The sequence below is a fragment of the Ambystoma mexicanum genome, chromosome 10 (assembly GCF_040938575.1).
Source record: "Ambystoma mexicanum isolate Mex_15411 chromosome 10, UKY_AmexF1_1, whole genome shotgun sequence".
In the NCBI taxonomy this organism is placed as follows: Eukaryota; Metazoa; Chordata; class Amphibia; order Caudata; family Ambystomatidae; genus Ambystoma; species Ambystoma mexicanum.
In genome coordinates this window covers 649398360-649405830 of record NC_090932.1, presented here as the reverse complement: position 1 = coordinate 649405830, position 7471 = coordinate 649398360, and the positions used below count along the sequence as shown (strand labels likewise).

General features: G+C 43.3%; 1 long non-coding RNA gene across 1 annotated transcript; it reads left to right on the top strand.

Annotated features, from left to right (window-relative positions):
• Window positions 1-3031: 3031 nt before the first annotated feature.
• LOC138493206 (uncharacterized) lies at window positions 3032-4156 on the top strand. Its single transcript, XR_011276309.1, has 3 exons — window positions 3032-3191; window positions 3406-3507; window positions 3665-4156. It is a non-coding gene; the product is annotated as an uncharacterized lncRNA (long non-coding RNA).
• The last annotated feature ends 3315 nt before the right edge of the window (window positions 4157-7471 follow it).

Genomic DNA, 7471 nt, shown 5'->3' with positions numbered 1-7471 from the left:
GCAATTAAATAACAGTACTGTACTATTAAAATGATAGCACTCCTGTTAAAAGGTGCTGCTCCTGTCCCAATAACACACAGCAGTGATGCTGTGAGGTGCTGGCGCTGTCTCTTCAAAGTGCATGTTTTGCTAAATAGTGATTTTAACTTCGGATGCTTCCCACCCGGGGGTGAATCTGGTTAACTCACAATACACATAACGCATTTTCATTCCCACCACCAAGGATTTGACTAAATAAAATTGGCTTTGTTCCAGACTCACTGCAGCTTTGAAGTGCACCACATTTTTTTGCAGTGTAGTTTTTTTCCAGGTCCACACAGGGCTGGACTGGGAACTAAAAGAGGCCCTGGAAATAATTACTGTGGACCAAAAGAGGCCCTGGAAATAAAATTCAAAGTGGCCCTGTATGACACCTTTTCAGCAAACCCAATGCTTTTCCTATGAGAAAATTTGGAAATACCATAGAAAAGAGGCCCAGGGTGCAGAGGCCCACCGGGAAATCTCCAGAGTTCCCTATGGGCCAGTCCACCCCAGGGTCCACACTATTGCATGATACTGTTCAGGTTGGGGATAGTAGTGGGTTGCTTTGCATACATGCGTGTACTTGCAGATCCATTAATTCACAGGCTGTCTGTCCTGGTCCTGGGACCTGCCTGCTAACCCATCCCTTGTTACCTAGAAATTTAATGGGAAAGACAGATAACATTGTTGTGCTCCTTTGGGAAATAGCGCTCTATCCAGATACCTCTAACATGCAGTTAAGTTGAGAGCAGCGGTCATGAACTGGAAGAACTGTGACCATAGGACATGTTTCAGAAACCCCTTTTCACTGGAATACCATTTACAATACAATATGCATATGTTTCAATATTTTGGAAAATATGCTATGGTAATATAATGTGTGATATCACCCACACTTTTTTCAAAATTAACATAAACACCTAATGAACAATTGCTTTTGTAAACGGCTGTCACGTTATCCGGACAGAAAGGATTTTTCGGCACAGGCCGATATTATAGAGAACAGATTGTCGCATAGAGGGTATCCCCATCACATATTGAGACAGTCCCGCAAAAGGGCACGTCATCAACATCGCGTGGTCCTACTGTCTAAAAACATTTGTGAGGGTTTGAACAAGTCATGCATGGTCTGTGCGATGACCTACAGCACCTACCACTCGGAGATCAAGAAGGCCATTAGCAAACACTGGCATCTATTACAACTAAATAATTCGGACTTGGACCCTCCGATGTATGCATTCAAAAAGGGAAGGAACCTTAAGAATTGGCTATCCCAGGCGGACAGGTCCCAAGTCAAAAAGGCACCTAAAACCATCACTGAAATGTGGAGGATGAATAAGGTTACTGGACAATTTCCATGTGGCTATTATTGCCAATGTTTGTCGACGACTGCTACCAGCATTGTCTTTATTACCAACAAGCCCTGGAATCTCAGGGAACATACCACATGCAACTCAAAGAATGTCGTATATGCTGTGACGTACTCATGTGAAATGACTTATTTACGCAAAACTTCTAGACCTGTAAAATTCAGGATCACTGAACACTAGTCCAGGATTAGGACTCGCAATCTTTCTTCGCCTTTAGTCGCCCACTTTATAGAATTCAATCATAGTTGTGATGATCTCCGGTGGTGGGCCCTTGAACGTGTAGGAGGGCCGGACCAATACGCTGTTGCTAATAGACTTGCTACACGAGAACACTGGTGGATTTACAACACCCAGAGCCATATGATTGGGTTGAATGCCGAGGAAGAATGGCAATCGGTCTTTAATAGTGCTTTATAGGTGTTTTTGATGGCTCTACCTCCTCCTATATTCTAGATTCTACACAATCTCTCCTCTGTTTGAAAAACATCTAGTTTTGGACATGTCACAACAATATCCATTGCGATTTTGGCCCACACCAGCAGGGCACATCATAGCTAGTCAAATTATCTTTTACTTGGATTCGGTTGATACCAGCTAGTGTATATGTTTCCTATTTATTGTTTTTTTGTATTGCTTCTGGATAGCATTCAGTGCTGTACACTTTCATTATTTATTAAGATAGACACATTTCTTTGCAATTAGCTTTCTGATCTTCCACTTTACAGCAGAATTCATGCAACCATTGTAGTTACTTGATGACACCAGGGCAGGCTCTAATATGCATCAGAACTTACCTATTATAGTGACTGTCGATTTTTCGGCAAAGCCAGTGAGTAAGCCATGAACACTATGGGCGGACTGCAACCGCATCCTTTTTTGTTTTTTAGTCTATCAAGACGGCTCGATTACCACTTAGTGCCGTTTGACCCAGGCAGAGCATTCTAGCTTCTTGGCCGTGCATGTGATGCAGCACGCCCTACGTTTAGTGTGCATACTTACGTTCAGCACACTAACGCGATGTTAGGTCCGTCATTTCCTATTTCTTTTTGGACTCCATGGAAGGTAAGCGGGGAGCATGTCATTTCGTTAGTATGCGTTTTACATCAGAGTGCTTGGCACTTCAGGTTGCGCTGATGCCCGCTCCGGATGGTTGTCTTATTTTGGCAATGGCCGGCTGTTTTGTGTGCTTGCTTTGCATTTGTCCTTAAGTTGTTGCATTGCAAGCCGTGTCTATGTCAGCCCCGGGCGGGTATTTTCAATTCCCTTTTACAGAGGAATGAATGGTTAGTCAGATTGTCTGCGCTACACTCCTTAGAAGTGGATACAAACTGCTTTTCATTTTTCAGTGGTTAATTTCATCCCGCACTTTTTAATGCTAACTATTGCAAGCTTGATAGAACGGGTACTCTAGGAAATTCAAGCTGATTAGAGCAAAGTTGGCCACGAGTGTGTATTTTCTATTTATTATTAGGTAGACACACTTTAAGCTATTCATTGACCATTTACAGGAAATCTTCCTTTTGAAAATCGAATATCGCTTAGATATGTAAGCGAAATGGCATTCGTTTGAAGTTGTTATTGTTATTTTTTAGGAAACACATCTCTTCATATTCCTGTTCTGTTTTACTCCATGCAGTTGCCTTAATGGCGCAGTCCTGTGCCATAAGAAAACAACGTGGTAGTTTCTTTGGCGAGTCTTGATTATCGGTAGCGATCGCACAACTGCAGCACCGATTGCATTGTCCACAGACAAATGATGGAGGAATTCAATTTTTGGGATCTGAGAGTAACCGTGCATAGGTGAGTTGTAACGCAGTAACAGTTCAGTTCAACATACTATATCTCATCACTACTTTTGGCCCCTGATGGCCAGCATTTCACTGAATGCCTCATTGCTTTGATGTTAATAGGATCCCCGGGATTGGCAGCTTTTGGTTTCTCCTGCTTCACAATTTAGAAATGTCTATGTTGTCTACAGTCACTTAAGTAATGTGGTTGTCCTTGTTTTTTTCAGATCTAATTCATTGTGATCTATTTATGGCACGGCCCATATATATATATATTCCTGGATTCATTCACAGGACGCTGGAACCAGCCTTTTTGGGTTGATATAACGGTAAGTACCATTTCTCCCTACTTATGTCTCAAGATTTACCTGAACGTATATAATGATAGAAGTTCTGCTGCTTTGCATCCACAGATCGACATTTTTAACTTGTTTATTGATTGTTCTTGTGTTTCTTTTTTTCTTTCTCTTGATGTATTTGTTTTAGGTGTGATTATTGCCTCTAATGTGCAAGTTCTTATTGTTAGTTTTAGTATTATTGCAAAAAAGGCACAGATGAAACATCAAGGGACCATGAGCCTTAAGGGAGTGCTTCGTCCTGAAGAAGATGGGCATCAACTGCATCAATGTTAGATGTGCCTTATCATCGAAACTACTATTTACAACCAGTGCCAGGCCTATTCTATGCATTTCATTGCCTTGACACCTTAGTAGTTGACGCACAGCACCCCATGGTTAGCTTTTGCGTGTTTTTGACTGTTGCGAGATTGTACAATCTCGACTTTTCACCAAACATTTCACAGGTGACTGCCAGTTCTCCCTTTGAGTGATCCCCTTCACTCAGTCGGGGCCCCAGGCATTTCACCTGCGTATTAGCGGTACGGACCAATTCAATGCCCCCCCCTGTTTTCCGCTACTCTTTTAATAAGCACTTTATTATGATGCACTTTACTTTTGACATATCAGGTTTATATTAAATATGAGCTTACAATGATTTAATAAGTATTTTAATATTGATACAAAAAATTAAATAAATACATTTTTTACAATGAATTTTGGTCTTGTCTAGGGTTGATCTGTGGTGTGGATCTGGGGGTCCCTTTCTTTGTATTTTTTGTTGGGTGTATCTTGGTGACCAAGTACTGTTGCATTCGGCTGACATGACCTCTGTTTGAATGTTGTCACGTTATCCTACACATATATAATTCTTTAAAGGCATGGTCCAGTAAAAATGTTTATTGTCCCTACGGGTCGGCCATGTTTTTTTAAGCCTAAGTGGCTCGATTTTAGAAAACTTTCCTATGGACCTTACCCGAGTTTTCGTCCATTAAACGCACGCGAAAACAGGCACCAGGGAGCCGCCATTTTGTGATAATCCTATCACTTGCTGCATCGCCCTGGCTGACCTGCTTCTGCGGCACTAAATCAATTCCCCCGCCCCTGAGCCTGTCATCAGCAGACTCGTACCGGCCATTTCCCAACGCCAAAGCACGTCTTGTGTCAACATTCGCTGCGCTTCAGCTAATGACGTGTCGCCATGGAAATGGCAGGACGCCTCTTTCCTCAATAAGTATAAACAGACCGTTTCCCAACACAAAGCAGCAGATTTTCGATTCCATTCCTCTCTGTGTTTCTTAGAGTATTTTGTGACTCGTTTCTGTGCTCTGGTCAGCTACCTTCGCCGCTTGTAGCCCGTGTGAACACCTGTACCATCTCGGTAAATTATTTTACTCTGTTTACCACACAATGGCTACAATAATGCCCTTCATGTACGAGCCCGAGTATACCGAGGAGAAGCTACTGGAAAGGGAAGCATGCGAAAACGATGGGGATTCGGACGGCAGTTGGCAGGACGAATCAACAGATGAAGAGCCTGGGCCTAGTCGCATGGACGGCGTCTCCACCTGGTGCACATGCAATCGTTGCGAGCTAATGCCAACCGAGGAGGAGAACTGCTGCTGCCGAGAAAACTCGGGATGCCTGGCCTACATTTCGGAAGGCGAGCCACGACCACAATGCATCACCGAGCTGCCAGGCTTCAGGGTAGCCTGCCTCACATGGGCCGTGTTGAGAAGAATGATGGTGCTTATGCACGAACTTCGCGCAACTGTTCGTCCTCGTAATCCGAGTAACGAGTAAGTATACTCTGCTTGTCATGCCACTCCTATTTCATGTTCTTCTACTATATCCAAAATTATATATTCATATCATAGTAACGCATGAACGTCGTTCAATAGTGTGCATTGTCTAGATAGCATTTGTCCGTGCAGAATGCCATTAGTTACAAGAATTGTCATTGACAACAAACGTTTATTAAACTTATCTTGGTCATTTAAAAACAGTTTGTTTCATTCCTTTTCATAGGTGGTACAGGCTGGTGGTCTATCGTTCCTTTACATGGTGGCTCCACGAGAGGCTTGGACACCGCATTCGAAGAGTGATACCCGCCTGTGCCGTTCGTGCCATTAGAGAAACGTTCCCGAGTGACAGCACTCAGTACAGGGGATTTTCTCTCGCTGTGCTGCAACCTGACCTGTATAATCTTTAAAGTCTTGTATTTTTGTGTCATGAAAATAAGATACAAAATAAAACACCACATATATTTTAACAACGGTTGTTTCGATTTTTTAAATGAATCAAGTGTGTCTCCATTCAAGGATGGACGTCAGACATCTGTGCTCCGAATGGGTGAAAGTCTGGTCGCTGTGAAGCAGGGTGGTCACTATCTATCTAAGCTAACATAACATATTCTCGATAATGCATGCACTAAATGACACTTGTTCAAAGTCTTCCACTAGGTTATGTCTCTATAAAAGTCACACATATATCTATACTAAACATTACCATTGGATTGTACAGGCCTTAGGGTCTTGACCACTTTAATACACCGGTTGAAGTGTGGGTCTGTGCTCACAAGAATCTCCGGTATGTGGCATTTGTTATTGATAAGCAACGATATACTATCAAAGGCGGTTTGGCCAGTGGATGAGCGCTGGCATGGGGGGCTGTCAGGGGCACGAAAGGCCAAGGTGCCAAACTGCATGTACACTTCAAAAGGTATCCCACGCCAAGGGGCCATCGGTCACATGGTCTCCTCAGACCCTGTGTCTCCAGCCAGGCTTCCCCTTGAAGCAAGCCGCCCCCCTGCAATCCACATAAGTGTGTCTCCATTCAGCAGTCTTCCTGTGCCTTATCTGCACGCCCCAGGCCCATCCATCCGACCCCCTCTATCAAAGGCGGTTCGCACCCGGGGATGCGCGCTGTCAGGGGCCCGAAAGGCCAAGGTGCCAAACTGCATGTACACTTCAAAAGGTATCCCACGCCAAGGGGCCATCGGTCACATGGTCTCCTCAGACCCCGTGTCTCTAGCCAGGCCTCCCCTTGAAGCAGACCGCCCCCCTAATACCACGACATACATACGTCATTCATTCACAAACACACCCCTGTTTCTAATACTTTATAAACCACTTGATATGTCTCATGAGAACATCTTTGTGCTTTGCAAGTCAACTCCTGAACGTGCTACCTGGCAACCACTGAGATCTACGCTAATCTGCTTGTCGTCGTGCTATCCGTGAACTTCTGTGACCGCTTAGAGCAAACCCATCAGTGTGCTACCTGTGGCCACCCACCTATTCTCCTGCAACATACTGCTCTGCTTGCTGAATCCAACTGTTTGTTGGTCAAGGTAAGGCCATGTATCCTAGTCATATTTCGCAGATTTTTAAATTTCTATCTATTTGCGAGTAGAGTACACAATAGTGCTATGTTCATTGGTCTCATTGCTATTGACTTGAGTTTCCATTGCTATGCTATCAATCTATTTATTTTCATCTTTGTCTATTGTCATCGAATTGCATCCTTCGGGGGTCCAGTCTATAATGTAAGCATGTTTCCTTCTCGTGCAAGACAGAACATCCAAGGGACGAGTCACATGTTCAGATTTTAGTCACATCATTTATACATTTCTACAACTTATGCAAATACTTAGCCGCACATAATGAACTGGTATAGTTCCTGCGACCAAAACAAACCTTGCATTGATCATTGTATGATTCATTTACTTTTGTATCAAATCTTTATTCATGAAGATTGTATAATAATGTCGATATTTACTTTTCAGATTTATCAACAATGCCTGCCTGTTCGATTAGCGGTTGCCCTTCGAAGACCCATGCGAAATCTGAAGGCACTACAATGCATGTATTCCGGAAAACTGTTGATCGAATAAGAGAATGGGTCAGACATTGCGGATATCCACTGGATGAGCTGGAAAATAGAGTCCAACAAGTCT